The sequence below is a fragment of the Ascaphus truei genome, chromosome 3 (assembly GCF_040206685.1).
Source record: "Ascaphus truei isolate aAscTru1 chromosome 3, aAscTru1.hap1, whole genome shotgun sequence".
Classification (NCBI taxonomy): domain Eukaryota; kingdom Metazoa; phylum Chordata; class Amphibia; order Anura; family Ascaphidae; genus Ascaphus; species Ascaphus truei.
The window spans coordinates 86,141,844-86,159,938 of record NC_134485.1 but is presented as its reverse complement, the minus strand read 5'-3'; the positions used below and the strand labels follow the sequence as shown (position 1 = coordinate 86,159,938).

General features: G+C 44.6%; 1 pseudogene; it reads right to left on the bottom strand.

Annotated features, from left to right (window-relative positions):
* Nucleotides 1-3,972: 3,972 nt before the first annotated feature.
* On the bottom strand, nucleotides 3,973-10,283 carry LOC142491646 (fibrinogen-like protein 1-like protein; annotated as a pseudogene).
* Nucleotides 10,284-18,095: the final 7,812 nt, after the last annotated feature.

The window sequence follows — 18,095 nt, the reverse complement described above, 5'->3', positions numbered from 1 at the left end:
AAGAGGAAAGAGAGAGAGAGAGGAGGGGAAAGAGGAGAAAATAGGGAATAATAAGAGGGAAAGAGAGAATAAGACGAGGGGAAGAGAGAATGCGTTCACTGACCACAATGACAAGACTGTTAAAAAATATTGTGTACAAAGACGTTCTAAAGTGGAAAGGGAGCTGGAAACTGAAAAATAATAAATATACATCTTAAAATCATTTTACGACTTCTATTTTCTTGCAAAAAATAATACCTAAAGAGATGAAGCAGCTCCAGTGCAGCTAGAAATATTTGCTACCCGACCAGAGGTTGCTGTGGGCTACTAGTTTATATTATACTAGCTTTTGTACCCGGCTTCGCCCGGGGAATGTAATATTTAATACATCTCCCCACCCCCATACCCACCTGCTGACGGCACATCTCCCCGCCCTCCCCCCCCCCCCCCCCCCCGCCTGCTGCTGGATGTAGTGCGGGGTGAGATTAGTCTCTGTCTGTGTGTTTGTGTATGTGTGTGTGTGTGTGTGTGTGTGTGTCCCCGCTGCCGGAACATGTCCCCACATGTTATCGGGTGTATAAGTATATATATCTGAGAAGCCCCCACACTCCTCTGTGTGGCAGTAAAAGGATGTTTAATCCGGATTCGCATTACTTTCCGGTCGTATTATTTGTTTTATTACTGCGCCAGTCACTGCCCGGGGACTGGCCAACGCGAACATATACACATGAAATAGGTGCTGCTGTACAGGAGGGTCCTTGCTCAGTATACTCACTCTGCACTCGAACTGCTTCTCATCCACGTCGCTCATGGCGGCGGCTGCTGCTCTAACAAAGCGGATACTCGAGGGAAGGTCAGACCGGCGGCGGATGCTGCTCCAGAACGTATCTCCCAGTCCCTCTGCGCTTTTTCCTCTCTGTCTTTTCATCCCCCCCCACCACCCGTTGGTACATCTCCCCCAACTGTCGGCACATTTTTCCGGCCCCCCCTCCCGTTGGTACATCTCCCTCCGCTAGCTGGCACATCTCCCCCCCCTCCCCCTCTGGTGGCACATCTCCCCACCCCCGACCCCCCTGCTGGAACATCTCCCCTGAATATCTCACATGACCAGTGATTCCCAACCTTTTTTGTTTGGAGGAACCCTTTAAGTATTTTGTAAAATTTCGGGGGAACCCCTATCTGGATGACACATGTTCGATAGGGGTAAATCACAAAATAGACGTGTAAAGCAGTAGGGGTAATAAATAATAATGAACTCATACTTTTGAATAAACAATGTGTATATATTTTGTAATGATTTTGGTTTAAACACCCCCCCCCTGCATCTCCCATCACCTCCCCCCTGCATCTCACATCACCCCCCCCCCCCCCCACCTGCATCTCACATCACCCCCCCACGGATCGATCTCTCTCCCCCTCTCATCTCTCCCTGTCCTCTCCCCTCCCTCCTCTCTCTCCTCTAACCTCTCCCTCTCCCTCCTTCTCTCCTCTCCGTTCTCTCCTCTCTGCCTCTTTCTCTCCTCTCCCCCCCCCCCACACACACACACACCAAGTGTCACACACACACACACACACACAATGTAACACACACACAGTGTCACACACACCCACACACACAGTGTAACACACACACAGTGTCACACACCCACAGTGTCAGTGTCATACAGTGTCACACATACACACAGTGACACACACAGTCACACAGTGGCATACACAGACAGACAGACACACACACACACACAGTGTCACATACACACAGTGACACACTGTCACACACTAACGTTTTCAGCAAAAGTACTCTGTCCCTCCCTCAGCTCACATGTAAGCAGAAGCAGCAGCCCCCCTTCTCCTCCCCCGAAGTGCAGGGCTGCTATAGCAGCTTCGAGGAGGAGAGCGGAGGGGGAGAGGAGGGGAGAGAAGTGAGTGCGGGCGGCCATGGGACTGCGGAGCCTCGTTTGAGAATCACTGCACATGAAACACAGAGGTCTGTTCGGGTAGAGACCACGCCCCCTCCCTTGGTAGCCACGCCCCACGCCCCTTGCTTTTACTGCTGTCCAGCGAGTGAAACTAGGGCTTCGTTCAGGGTGTCAGCTTCAGGACTCGGAGGGAGAGCGTGAGGGAGGCAGTGCTGCAGTTTGCTGGGCGATCTGTGTTTATCCCCCAGCAGACTTTTCAGCGTTGGGGAGGGGGCGGGGTTACACACGGAAGGGTAAGTATCCAAGTTGCAGTCATGAAATCATTCTGAAGAATGATTTCATTGGCTGCCTTGGTCCCTGTGACGCTGCTGCAGCTCCAAAAAACGAAATTTTCGTTTCTTGAAACTGTAGTCAGCTTCAACTCCTGGCTTCGGAGACAGGGCAGTTGCTACCCTGAAAACCAGTATTCAAATTGAATACTTTGTTTCTCACGGCAGCACGCCCTCCCTCCGAAGCCAGCACCCTGAACGAGGCTTTAGAATGTCCATAACTTGGGGGGTGAGTGACATCGGAAGCTCAAAATAGTTGCGTTGACCTACAAATCTGCCGCAGAATGTGCAGTGAAAGTTTTGGTTGTGCTACGTGGTGCTGTTTGTGAGATTTCGATGCTTCTGACATACAAACAGAATCCAACTTAGAATTATAGTATAGATATCATTTATAATATTGTAGTACTATATTTATTAACATATGTTTTCAATTACATAATTAAAAATAGGGCAACAAAAATGATTGGGTCTCAAAGAGTAAAATGTTCGGTATTACCAAAATTGTCTTACGCGAACCCCTGGTAAACCCGTGTGGCGCCCCAGATTTCCATAGAACACAGGTTGAAAAACGCTGCTTTAGAAGAAGCTGTTTGAAGCTAGAAGTCTGTATAGATACATTACCCAGCAAACTGTAATATACTATCTTAGTTTAGGTTGGTCCAAGAAAATCAAACACCAACTGCATTTCTTGTATACCATTAAGGATCTGCTAATGAACTTTGGACGATTGGTACTGAAATCCTAGCTGCACAAATTTTGCACACAACAATCTCCACAACATATTGTGCTAATATATAGGTATAGGCTCACATTTACTCAACAGTGCTACACCATAAGACAAATTCCAGCATTAATTAGTAGTACATTTGGCCCATTCACTTGAATAGAGCTGTAAGGTGTCTTCCACTATGGGAAGAGGGTATTTTATGGGGTAGCGCTTCTTAGTAAATATGGCCCATAGTGCTTTGTCTGTAAAAAGCTGAGGAAAGAACGCTGTATCGTGCATATTTGCAGTGATGAGGCCTAAGTTGTAAACCACTTTTCGGCAAAATGTCTAAGCATTATTTTAGCAAAATAGGAACCTGAAGGATTGGAAGAATTCAAGCACGATAGAAAATGGAGAGAAATACTGGGAGGTAAACAGTTTGTTGCGTAAAATGCGTTTGACCAAGAGGTTTTTGCTGCATACAGTAAGTAAATAAATGTCAGAAGGGGTAGTGGATGTGTTGAAGAGCCTCCCAGAATAAGAGATGAACAATTAAATAAAGACAGTGTGAAATTGATTGGGATAGAGATTAGGGATACAGTTGGAGATTAACTAGGGTCTTCTGTTTCCAAGAAATGATGCACAGTTAAGATCTTGCCTATAGAGCTGGCAATTCAAAGAAAGTTGGCCAAAGTCTTATGATGCTCATCCTGGTTTGGGACCAATGACAGCTATGTCTGGCTACGGACATGTCCTGTTATCTTGCTATAGCTAGACTATAAATAGGGTAATGTGGTTCTCGTGTGTATCTCTATTGTTCTGTATTATTATAGATTGATCTGTAATGCTTAGCAAGTCAAGTGTTTGGGAAAAATTATGAGCACAAGACCTCGACTCAAGCAAAGAAAGTAAATAGTACTTACCTCTCTCCAGCATCCAGAGGGATGACGGAAACACAAGAAGGACAAGGGTATGCAGAGACACCACTTTGTGCACAAGAAGAAATGAGAACACAGCCTTTTAAATAATACCTCGACAAAGCTAACCAGGGTCACTCTTTATTCAGAGGCACAAATATCTTGGACATTTTTCCTGTCACAAACATAGCCATATAAAGAAACAAAACCCAAGTTACCAAATGGTTACTCAACAACAGATTATACATACGGTATACTTGGGCAGTGTTTCTCAACCAGGGTGCCGGGGAAACCTGGTGTGCCACGATCTTCTGTCAAGGATGCCCAAGGGGAAAACTCAACTGGCTGTTCAATGGACACCTCCCACATTGCCTGGAGGCATAGAGACTGGGATCTGCCAATCCTCCAGACAGGGAGAGAGGAGGGGGAGAAGCCACTCCATCTCCAAAGAGTGCAAGACGCACCCGTTGAGCAGTTGACATGTTTGAGGTGTTGGGACGGTGGGAGAAAAGAGGAAAGGAGTGAGAATTTTGTGTGTGGGGAGGGGGCGAGAGAGAGATTGTGGGATTGTGTGTAGAGGATGAGGGAGGCTTTTTTGGGGGGTGAGGGAAGGTGTGTAGTATAAGTAAGAGACGGGGGAGAATGTGGTGTTTATGATTAAGATAGAGCGAGTGTGCTGTGTGAGATAGGGATGGGGAGTGTGTGTCGAATAAATGTGAGTATGATGTGTGAATGTGTAAAAAGAGGGTGGGCGAGTGTGTTGGGTGTGTGCTTGTGAAAATGAGGACGAGTGCGTATGCCTGTAAGTTAGGAGGGGATGAGTGAGGTCTGAAGAGCAATAGTGCCCTGATATTTTAAAAATCCTTCAGGGGTGACCCTGCTCAAAAGGTTGCGAACCATTGTACTTGGTTTTGTAGAAGCATTTTGGTCCCCATCTTGATTTAAAAAAAATTGTATTTGGAAAGTTTATATTCCCTAGAAGTGCAGTTGTCTTGGTCAGCACCTCACCCATTTCTTGCCATCCAGGCTATAAACTCATAAAATGTACATCACATTATTTGCAAAATGCACCGGGGGTATTAATTACTAAAGTAATGTACCTACTATAACTCTGAAGGGTGACACTGATGATACAATTGTAGACTTATGCAGCTAAGCTGTGTCTGTGGACACGAGTCGAAAGGTGAAGCTTTGCGTCTTCATTACCTAGGACCCTTCTACTGAATTCAGCCCAATAGAAGCTGAAATGTTAATGTTGGTCTTTCTAGCAGTGAGTCTACATGTCAGTATAAGAGTAGAGAGGTTGATCTAAAGATGCTGTCTTGTGTTCCCTAGTGAAAGGATGAAAACCTCTTCACTGCCAGAAGGACTACTTCTCTGGCAGAGAATGGATTAAAGCACGGCAGGATTTAGCATAAAAAGGATCAGATTAAGTGTTGTCTACAAGAAGCCAAAGGAGTGATACTTCCAAGTGAAGGCAAATGCTCTTGGATCTTCCTTTTGGGAAGGGGTTTAATGTAAAGTTGTTCATAGTGTTATTAATAGATGCAGTAATCTGCGGGCCGGATTAATATGGCAGACCCCTTGCAGTTCCCAAGGCACAGCCCATGCCAATGGATGGCGTTCTTGTTGTTGAGCTTGGAGGCGAAGCAGGCAGCATACCACCATGCACCCCCATAGCTGGGTAGCGCAGTTGGCACTATAAATGTCCTGGTCTTTGTCCTTGGCTGTGAACTTCATGTTGTCATGTGTGGTGCCTGCCTGCATAGAAGACATGGCATCCCTGCTGTGCCCGTGTAGCTGCCCAACCTCAGCGTGTACCCGTGCTCCTCGTCCTCCACACTGAAGAGGTTGTAGTCAGCATACTTCTCCTCACTGTTGTTGTCGAGGATGACAAAACGTACCTGGTAGACCTTTTGCTTGGAGATTTGGTGAATGTATTCTGCCCCCAACCAGAAGTCCTTTTCCACATTCCCAAAGCCGTACTTGTAAGTGCTCCAGGACTCATCCCAGCTGATCTCTGAATTGAAGCTGTTGCGCTGGATGACTATCCAGCCTCCACTATGTGTAGTCATATCGCAATACACAACCAGTGGATGCAAATCCTTGGGACGGATCACGTAGACCCACTTGCCTTGTAAAGGGAGATCTCACTACAGTCTTTTGGTAATTCTGTGAAAGGAAAAGCATACATTAGGTTCAAAATAGAGCTTTTTCCTGTGACCCCCTCACTACATCTATGCACATCCTATGATCTATTGGTATCTATCACACCTCTTGTGGTTCAAAGTTGTCTCCCTGTGTGTCTTTGGAACTCCCTTCTAGTATGAGAGGGTTGTAAAGGGATTGCCACAGGTTTATGACAGGAGAGTTGCGTTGAGAAAGTAAATGCAGGCTTTTCTTTCACCAAAGTTCAACAACAACAACAACAATAGGCTTTTTCTCAGCCAAGGTGTAGCAGAAGAGAGTCCAACAGAACACAGTGTATCAGATCAACGTCTATCACAGCAAGTAGCTCAGAGCAAGCAAATCATAGTATAAACCTTAGTCGTATTGTCTGTCTGCAGACCAGAAACAACGGCAGACCAGAAACAACGAACTTGAGTACAGACAGTCTGTTTATATAGGGATCACAAGAAATGGAGGAGAAAAAAGGAGCACTAACAAATAGATCCATTAAAGAAATTATTCAGGGTGCGTTTTCCATAAAAATTATATAATTATTTATTAGTCATGAAGACAAAAAAAAACAAAGGTATCACCCTACCTACGCATTTCGTGCCCTGGCGCTTTATCAAATACCTTGATAAAGCGCCACGGAGCGTAACATATAGGTTATGTGACACCTTTGATTTTTTTTGTCTTCTTCAAAAAACTTGGACTTGAGGATGCAGGAGAATACATCAGGATGCTGCACTGTTAAAGTGAGACCTTTATGACTACACAGTACCCCTCCTATTTCCCGATGGTTGAGGTATGGTCAGATCATTTACGCTGTTATCTCTGGACACTGGATGTGATAAACCTTTAACTACTGTGATATGTGAGGTTTTCCAGACAAGCATTCTCTGCACCCATCTGTTTACACCAATATGCTCATTGATACCTTAAGGGTAACCACTATTGGAACTCCAAATATATCAAATCATATATCTGTCTACCATTCTGAGCACTCCACCATTTTTTGCTTTATATAGGGATCAGCCCAGGTGGCTCGTTTTTGCTCCTGCCTCCTCTAGGCAGGAGTTAACCATTCACTGCCCAAAGAGGCCTACGCTCTTCTTACCAGGGATAACCCTGCTACAGAGGGGACCGCACATGCCTCAGCACAAAAGTCATGAGCTTCCAGAAAATCTTGCCATCTCCCCTCACCTAACTTTATTCCCTTCCCTTTCTATTCCCCTACACTGCTTACATTGTAGGGGTTCCCTTCTTGCATTATTTGACAGTATCTCTGCAGCACTTATCATTGTACTTTGTATGCTCTGAGATTGGCAATATTTGTTGTATTACACTTTGTAGAGGAAATGTTCTGCATACATTATATACCGTAAGTATAAGATTTCATTTTGGGGCATGCTTAAAAGGGTAAAAATGTTGCTAAATGGAGAGACCACATGTTTAACATTTAACAGTGTGTATTAAAACATAGCAAGCATAATACTGGATGAAAATACTCTTTACATTGAGTCAGCATTGCAACACCTTACAATGTAATTTCCATGTCCTGGCTGTTCACCTGGTGCAGAGTGTTCTTACCTGAGGCATTGATGGGTTTTCTTTATTCTTATACAGTACTGTATGTAGTGCACCATTGTGGGTTTCCACTTCTAGCTCTGGATATTTCAGTACCTTGGACAGCTCTGTACATTACTGTAACTTAGTGGTTATTCACTCCCAGCTGCAAAACTAGGGCAAAAGCAGCACAACCAACTGCAACCGCTTTATCAAAGAAATGAACCCAAGTGAAAGCAATAGTATTTTTTCTAGTTGGACATTCTGGTGTAACTCTTTTGCTGCACTTCTGCAGTCGGGAGACTTTAATAAATAACACACACACACTTGCAGCTGCAAGAGCACAGAAATGTATGTATATATGTATTTATTTATATAGCACCATTAAGGTACACAGCACTTCACTGCGGTTATACATGTGACAATAATATAAATAACACATAAAGGGGAAAAGTGGTTCAGACATAAATGTAATATTTAGGAAAAGGAGTCCCTGCTCTGAAGAGCTTACAATCTAATTGTTAAGTTGGAAGAACGTACAGAGACAGTAGGAGGGTGTACTGGTAAGTGCGTCAGCAAGAGGCCAAGGTTTATGTACGAGGTGTTAATTATCAGCCATGGAGCTACTCATATGCTTCCTTAAGCAGGTGTGTTTTGCAGTGGGTCTTAAATGTGGATAGAGATGGTGCTAGTCAGATATTGAGGGGAAGGGCATTCCAGGGGTGTGGGGCAGTCAGTGAGAAAGGTTTAAGGCGGGAGAGGACAAAAGGAGTAGAGAGAAGACATCCTTGAGCAGAACGCAAGAGTCGGGATGGTGTATAGAGAGAAATTAGGGCTGAGATGAGATATAAGGAGGAGGAGAAAAGTGTAAAGCTTTAAAAGTGAGGAGGAGAATTGAGTGTGAGATTTCAGCAGGGGAGATGCCGAGACAAATTTCAGAAATAGTTGATTGATTCTGGCAGCAGCGTTTTGGATAGATTGTAGGGGAGACAGGTGAGAGGCAGGAAGGCCGGACAGCAGGAGGTTACAGTAGTCAAGACGGGAGAGAATGAGGGCCTGTGTCAGAGTTTTAGCAGTTAGAAGCAACAGAGGAAAGGGTGTATCTTTGTAATATTGTGGAGGAAAAAATGACAGGTTTAAGCTAGCTTTTCAATGTGGGAAGAGAATGTGAGAGGCAGCGTGCTTGGCTACTCGGTGAATGATAGTACTTCCAACAGGGTTCCCTCCCACTTACACAAGACTTACTTTCCTGTTCTTCAGGGTCATCATCTCTTGCTTTCCTGTGTGCATGACGACGTGTTGAAACCACACATAAAACAGCAAATATCCACAGAAGAAGATGAAAATACCCTGATAAGAAGATTTAAAAAATACAGGTATTGATAGAAAATGGACATATGCTTGTATACATGCAAAATAAAAATATAATATTATCGGGTCCATTTATTAAAGTCTCTCAACTGCAAAACTGGAGCAAAAACGAAAATGGATCATTGTATTTTTTCCTGCAAACACAATGGATTAAAATTATAAATCTTTTTTGTAAAATCTGGTAACTCCCTAAAGTAGTCAAAGCGAGTTGCTTCACAACTTTAATAATGTTTCAGGTCCAAAAAGTCTTACTGAGAAGTATAACAATTGGTAATAGCATCAATGCATTAAGCATGTATTTAATTAGGTTAGGGCTCTTGCCTAAATGAACAAAAATTACTTCATTCTGCATTTACAAAGTTGCAATGGTCAGGGCTGAGTTAATAACCAGTTCTTAAAAAGAGCTACTGTACATAAAAAGCTATTGAAAAGTAAAAGGATTTAACATGCATAATGAATATGTAATGCTGATTGAGTTGAATCCTCTTTCCACAGTTCCAAATATATGCATAAGAGAAAGTAGAACATTTACTGTATAACCTGTTTGACTGGAGGAGCCACCAGCACATTGCACCACAAAAGGGGATCATGTGAATTGAGGCAACCTAATAGAATGGGCCCATGGTCCTGTACCCCTCTGAACTTGCACAAAGAGACAGTAATTGGCCTAATACGACTGACCTGCAGCTATTGCACTTACCCATGTTGCTCCGTCTCGGTGCCTCTGGCTGTCTCTGAGGTGAGAGTGTCACCTTTTAATAGCGTTCCAGAGTCCCTCCAAATCCCTTATCACTGTGTGTAAAATCATTCTATTGCTATTGGTAATACAAACAAGTACAAAGTCTAGATATGTTTTCAAGATGTCTGTTGCACTCTTCTTAACCACCCCCCAGTCTCCTTTGACCATCTGTATATACACTGCTTCTATCATCCTGTCTACTCTGCCCCCTCCCCACACATTTCACCCCCATTGTCCTGGTTCCTTACTCTCCTGACTACCCATTATTCTATAGCCGCTCCCCATCTATATAAACTTCCTCCCATATCCATCTCCTCTTCCACTTTCTATATAAATTGGCCCTCATTATCCCTCCCCTCTATACATCCACTGACCTTCAGATTATCCTCTCTCGCTTCCCATTATGTATACAGTTTGAGGGGTTATTTGCTAACGTTCAGAAAGATGTGACCTTCCCCAAACAGATGCTGATTGCTTCCTTTTCATGCTGCACTGTGCTGATGCGATAAACCAACGTAGCCTGCCTACACCTGCTGCATTTCTTCATTTCTAAGTCCGCGATAAATAGCGCTGGAGGTGTGTCCAGGTATTTAAATGAAATAAAGAATGAAGACTTGTGGGTACAACAGTAAAAAAAAATTTGCAAAGCTTTTTTTTCTTACCATCACGTAAGAGGTGGTGAGACCCCAGCCAAGTATCTCCAGGAACAGTAACCACATACTGTATATACACATATAGAATGGTGTGGAGAATGACGCTCAATATCAATGTGTACACAAAATCATCGTAGAGTTGAAGAAATAATAGGAAATAGGAACACTATAATATATCCATGAGGTAATATAGGTAATATGCATTTAAGGGGGGGCAAAATAAAGACTACCGCAGACGTGGTCAGAAATGCACACCCCTCTTAAAATATAAACTTCCCCAAAGAAGGGGTCAAGGTAATAATATAAGGGCTATTGCCCATTACCTGCCCTGGGGGTATCTTGAAGTCCAGAAAGCCAATAATGGATAGTGGTTCCACTGCGTGCAGTCCTGAAGTGTAGAAGCAACAATTGAAGAGTAGAGCAAAGGAGCACTGCTGCCAGAAGTAATCCTGAAGGAAAGAATTCACGGCAAACTCCAAACATAAACCTGAGGGTGTTTATTGCATGAGCTCACAGAGAGATGAACACAGCCAACGCACCAACGCGTTTCATCCCGTGGGACTTTATCAAGGTGTCAACTTCTGGCAGCAGTGCTCCTTTGCCCTACTCTTCAATTGTATATACACATAGATATACGATAGATATGTCGTATGTAGCGCTAAGCGCAGAGCGTCTCTTACGCAACTATTCTGAACACCGGAAGATGATGTAGGTGCTTTCAAAACGCACTGGCTCAGAACCATCTTGCCATTAGTGACAACTCCCTTTATTCACTAAACAATTATACAAGGCCGTTCTTAACATTAGTACGTTAACAAGCAAGAACACCCCCCCCCCCCCCCTTTACAAACCATTGCATTGCCTGTAGACCGAAGATTATTACATATCCCCTTTTCCCCCCATTACCCTGCCCCATTATCTGCCTCTACACTTTGGGCTAGATTGAATAAACGTTGATATTGATAACAATGTATTTGCTCAAAAATCTGCATTAAATGTATCACCGTATTCACTAAAGCGTTAGCACTTCGATAATGTAACAATACAGCAGTTTATCGCAGGGCTGCGTTTTATGTAAGGTAAATAGTGGAGTCGCTTTAATTGACAGAGGAGCATGCAGCAGTTTGTAGAACGTTTCACATCGCCCCCTTATGTCAGGCAATTATTTCAAAAAGATAAAGCGACTGCATGCGAAAATGTTTATAGGTCGTTACTATAATTGGGTAACCATGAAATGTAGCATTGAATAGCATATTTTGATGTGTTTTACTTGGCAACGGTGCCTAGCGCTGTCAAGGCGGGAAAAGTATCTTGCAGTGTGTGACTTCAGCTCCTCCAAATCACACCACAGAGAACAACAACTTATGTCTGTTATTATTATTATTATTATTTAATATTGAGTATATATTAGTGATAATATGTGTGTGCGACAGTTTTACTTCAGCTTGCATGTACTGCGAGTCCGAGTTAAGTCTCAGTGTATAAAATGTTTCTGAGGCTCGCCAGTCTCTCCCAGAATGGACGACACTAGATAATAAACTCTCACAAGCTGGGCCCTCGTTACCTTGTGTATTAGTTTGTGTTCGTTCTTTCTTATTTTGTATGCCATTCTGGTCATATAACTACTGCCCCCCCTCCCCTCCCCCCCCCCCCCCAATCCTCCACTGTACCATGCTGAGGAGTATGTTGGCACTTTTAAAATAAACTCTAATAATGGATGCCATTGACTTTCTCTCCGGGTCACAGCATCTGCACATTCTCTCCATAGGTGGTGACAGTCATTTTTCCTTAAGCACCAGCAGCAGCAGCTCTTCTTCTTCTTGAGCTCCTTTGCCATTTTCAATCGGATTTTTCGCTTGCTGTCAGCATAACGTTATTTTAACGGCGCTGCCCAGTCCATGGCAACACGGCTGCGCTGTTGACATCATCTGCATGACATCATTTCCATAGTTGGGTTTTCTCTCCACTGAGGCTTTTTAAATAACCAACTTTCCTATCATTTTATCATGTACATTGATTATGTCATTGACCTGCAGTGCGCTTTCTCCTCTGTGGATTATTACTATAATAGTTTCAATGTATGTGTTTGTACGAGTTTTGTAGCATTAATAAACAAGTCCGTGCTCTGGGGAACTTTTTACAATGCTGCTCAGTCCATGGAAGCACTGCTGACATTTTCTTCCATTGTCGGGTATTCTCTCTTGTAGGGTTTTTAATGGACAACTTTCCCATCATTTTATCATACACATTGATAAAAAAAAATCTCACGATCTTGATGACCAGTAATCCCATGGCAGAGTGTTCTTGCTATTGCTATCTCTTGCTATTGCTGAATCAACACCGACATGTTTGAGCTATGGCCAATGTATAGTGCAAGCACTGAATAGCGCTGATTTTTATGAGATCCGAGAACTGTACCGTGCTGAGATCATCACATACTGTATGTGTATCGAAACAGTTTATTACTGATTAAACGCATATTTCTTGTATGTAAATAAGATGGATGCTGCTACTCATTTATGAATAAATAATTTTAAGTGGACCCAACGTTAATGCTAAGAGATGACTGCTTAATCCAAATTCTTAGTACTGTAACACCAAATATATGCAATATCGTCTTTTCGACAATCTAATAATTTGTCCTCTATTGTCCTTTCTCGTCTGCCTCTTTCACACTGCCCCTAGCACATGTAGGACCTGCTGACGGTCATGCCTTGAAGTAGCAGCAGGCTTGAAACGCTTTGGCCAAAGTGGTTAAACTAAATGACCCTTTTCCAAGAGAATATATAGGTATTGCACGGTGTATTTTTGTCACATTGGAAGTAGCTTTGGGCATCTTTGCTTGTTTTTTGTTCCCAAGCACATATTACCTGAATCCTGCCGGTCCTCTTGAGAGTTCGTTAATACTCAAACTTATCAACATACATTGGTTAATCAAATACTATTCTATCATATCAACAAGTGGGGCATAACACTTCCTTGTTGGCTTTCCTTTGGTCCGAAGTTTTTTTTGTTTTTTTTATCTGAAAAGATTACAATGTCTTTGTGAATACAATTTAATTGTGAGAGCAACTTCTGAAGAATTCATCTGTTATCCCAAAACATCTTACGCAAGAGTCACCAAATATTTTTCCGTGAACTGTAAGCCCAGAAACACAGGTGAATATCGCCTTCAAAACCAGGCTATCAGTGGTGGAAGCAAAGCCCACCAAAAGATACAAATCGTATTGAAATCATTAGGATTTTTTCTAAGTACTGCTTTATACAGCAGGTGGATTTCTGTAAATTGCCCGCAAGTATATTTATCTGAACTTGGCTTTTGAGTTATGAGTTATATCTTTAGGATTATTTACTATGTTGGTAAATTGAACGTAAACCAGCCGCCAACTCTAACCCTTGTCTTTACTGTCTCACCTTCTTTTTAAATTGTACGTTCGGTGGGCAAGGTTTTCTCTACCTAATATATTATTATATGTTAAATGTACAGTTCCTCCTAGCACTAAAGTGAACTCTTGGCAGAGACATGTTTTGCGATTATGGGCTACATTTTATTGAACGGGTCATAAGGTGCTTAATGGCTTGCATGGGCCACGGGAGGCAGAGGGAGTGCGGGAGGCACGGGGAGACAGAGGGACCGCGAGAGGGAGTGCGGGAGAAATGGGGAGACCGAGAGATTGCGGGAGGGAGTGCAGGAGGCATGGGGAGACAGAGAGATTGCGGGAGGGAGTGCAGGAGGAGACAGAGAGACTGCAGGACCATGGGAGGGAGTGCGGGAGGCATGGGGAGACAGAGGGACTGCTGGACTGTGGAAGGGAGTGCGGGAGGCATGGGGAGACAGAGGGACCGCAGGAGGGAGTGCAGGAGGCATGGGGAGACAGAGGGACCATGGGAGGGAGTGCGGGATACATGGGGAGACATAGGGACCGGGGGGGAGTGCAGGAGGCAGGGTGAGACAGAGGGACAGCGGGAGGGAGTGCAGGAGGCATGGGGAGACAGAGGGACAGCGGGAGGGAGTGCAGGAGGCATGGGGAGACAGAGGGACTGCGGGGGGGGGGGAGTCAGCAACATGGGGGAGGCAGAGGGACTGTGGGACCGCAGGAGAGAGTGCAGGAGGCATGGGGAGACAGAGGGACTGCGGGGGGGAGTCAGCAACATGGGGAGGCAGAGGGACTGTGGGGGGGAGTCAGCAACATGGGGAGGCAGAGGGACTGCGGGAGTGCAGGAGGCATGGGGAGACAGAGGGACTGCGGAAATGCAGGGGGGGGGTCAGCGACATGGGGAGGCAGAGGGAGTACTTACTTCTTCAAACAGATCTCCATGGAAAAAGAATGGCCGCTCGTGATGCGTGGGCTCATATAGAGACTGGCCGCGTGCTCACATAAAATCCTGGGAGCACGCCAAGTCAACTCACCAATCAGGTAGGGGGACTGTGTTTTTTGTTTTGTTTTTTTTCCAGCGCAAGCAGGGAAAATTTCAAAGAACCGTGTGCGCTGCTTGGGCGGCCACGAGGAGGTCGCCACGAGGTCAAATCCAGTCGCCCGGGTCGTGCGGGCGACCACTATATATATATATATATATATATATATGAAAAAGAATAGACAATACCGTTCTGTTGCTAACTAAATGCTTTTAATTGTGCGAGCTTTTGAGATAAACGGATCTCTTCTTCCGGTGGTGTTACAATGGATAAAGCAAGAAAGCAGCCTGGAGCCCCTCAGCGACGGGGCACATGACCACAGGGACTAGGCTCCCCTCTCTTCCCTCACCCTCCCCCACACCTTTGGTGCTGGTTCACATGCTGCTTCCCCTCTCCCCTCCAGCTTGGCTGGATTGCATGCTGTTTCCCCTCCCCTTCCCCAGTGTCACGGGGGGCGGAGCTAAGGGGATTCAAAGGAGCGCAGGGGAGGGAGGGCAGGCTGCTCCCTGGAAAGAAGTTCCCGCTCACCCGTCCCTTTGTTTGGGTAATACCATGACAATCGTATAATATATTGTACATTATGTTGTATTTTCTTCTTTTCAGAAATAAGTATACATGGGAAGGATGTTGATCCAGGGAGTAATCTGATTGCCAATTCTTGGAGTCAGGAAGGAATTTATTTTTCCCCTTGTGTTATCTCACTGGGGTTTTTTGTTTGCCTTCCTCTGGATCAAAATACTGTAGGTGAGGATACAGGATGGAGTATCTGTCTGGATTTGGCGTGGGTTGGACTTGATGGACGTATGTCTTTCCAACCTCATCTACGATGTAACTATGTCTGCCATGTTTGAGGTGGGCACTGCATGGCATGTGTTGCCTACGTCACGGCGGCTGTTGGGGGGGTAGGTGTTCGGTAACCTTGCCAGCGGGGGCTATATGGTGGAGATAAACCCTAAAGCATTGTGGTGGCTGGGGTTAGCGAGTTGACAGGGCTCATTTGTGCGTGATTCCCTGGGTCCAGTATCGCTTAACAGCCGGGCCATCGGACGCCTGGCTTGGTGGGTGTGCGGGCCCGTGGTTCGTGTGCCATTGGGCGCCCAGCTTGGTGGGTCTTGCGGGCCATGGTTCGGGTGCCATTGGGCGCCCAGCTTGGTGGGTGTGCGGGCCCGTGGTTCGTGTGCCATTGGGCGCCCAGCTTGGTGGGTCTTGCGGGCCATGGTTCGGGTGCCATTGGGCGCCCAGCTTGGTGGGTCTTGCGGGCCATGGTTCGGGTGCCATTGGGCGCCCAGCTTGGTGGGTCTTGCGGGCCATGGTTCGGGTGCCATCGGCCTTTACCCGGGGGAGAGAGTATGCTGGCAGGGTTGGCACTTACCAGGGTTTATTTGTGTAAATAAAGCCGTGGCCTTTGTACCTCTAGACTCTTTGTTGTGTATTTATTTATATGTGGGTTGGGGGAGGGAGGGGGAGCTTCCTCGCAGGCTCCAAGGTCAAGGTTTTTACTTAAAAACAGTGCATCCTCGAATGTTATCTGTGACTAAAACCTATCCCTCCCCCCTGTGCAGTATGAAATTTATGACTTAAGGTGTTAAATGGTCCCTGAATGTTAGTGATGTAAAAGTATGTGTGTGTGTGTGCATGTATATGTGTGTGTGTGTGTGTGTGTGTGTGTGTGTGTGTGTGTGCGCATGTATGTGTGTGTATTTGTGTAAATATCAATTTATAAAGCGCCCACAGTGTATACAGCGCTTTACAAAAGGTTTGTGTGGGAGTGTATACCAATGATGTAGAAATGTAAGAGGGGGTTGCATTACTGCATTACAGACAGCTGTATGTGCATTCATATAGCACAGTATGTATAGACGGCCTTTAGCAATCATGGGAAGAGAGTTCTCCTGTGTCAGGGTAGTGACATAAATTTGTATTCATGCAACCGTCTCTCTTTCGGTGTTTTAAGATTACCTTTGAGTATGGCCACCTTCAGATTGTTCATCTTATGGCCAGAGTCAGAGAAATGTTCGCCGACAGGACCGTCTCTTGTTCCGTGTGTGATGCTGTGGCGATGCAGATTCATTCTCTTGTTTAGCCCCTGTCCCATCTCAGTTATGTAGCAGCAGCCCCCTGGGCATTTCATGCACATGATGAGGTACACGACATTGCTGGAGGAATAGGTGAACCTTCCTGATTTTATACTCCAGATTCTTGTATGGTATTTGTATTGTGCCCGCTGTGAGGAGCATTGCGCAGGTTTTGCATCTTGCGTCCTGGCATGGTCATGTCCCGCTTTCAGTTGTACTGTTGAATACTTTACTCCTCACCATCATTTTCTTGAGATTATGAGGTTGTCTGTATGATAATAAGGGTGTTTCAGGGAAGACCTGTTGCAGTCTTGTATCTTCCTGGAGAATGGGTTGTAGTTCCCTGGCGATCTTGTGTAGGTTTCCTAGGTGTGGGTTATATGTGACCACCAAAGGTACCCTGTCGCTTGTCTCCTTCTGTTTGCATTCAAGGAGATCAATTCTTGGTATTCTGGTGGCTTTGTGAATTTGCTGGTCTACAATTCTGTGGTTATATCCATGGTTTATGAAATCCGATCTCAAGGCTTTAATCCGCTGGTCTCTGTCTGCTGTGCCGGAGCATATCCGGTTGTATCGTATGGCTTGACTATAGATATAGCTATAAAGAGAGCTATATAAAAATTATATCAGCCACTCCAGGTCTTGTGGGGGGTGTGGGGGAAGACCTCTTGAGAAAGGCTTCTTGGGGAGCAGAACCTATTAGCTTTTTACAATAAAACCTGCTCTATTTTTTCACAAGACCTCGATTGCCTGCTATTCTTTTCCTGTATTCTACATTTCTTTGTAGTTAATGCAGAATACTGTACTCAGTGGACTGCAACTATATCTGTTACTGTATGTGTGTGTATATACAGTACATATATACACACACACACACACACATATATATATATATATATATATATATATATATATATATATACAGTGTTCGACAAACCTATACATTTGCTCGCCCCGGGCGAGTGGATTTAACCCCCGGGCGAGTAAATATTGGCCCAAGCAGCACACGTTTGGTACTAGGTGGCGAGTAGATTTTTTGGTGATTTGTCAACCACTGTGTGTATATATATATATATATATATATATATATATATATATATATATATATATATATATATGAGAAAGAGCGGAACCCCGCATCCACAAGATAAATGAGGGTGACTAAATGCCGAATTATGTAAATACTGAATAGTAAGTCAGTGGTGCTATAAGGGCCAAATTATGTAACATGAGAAAAAGAGAAAGAAAGCCCCAAATA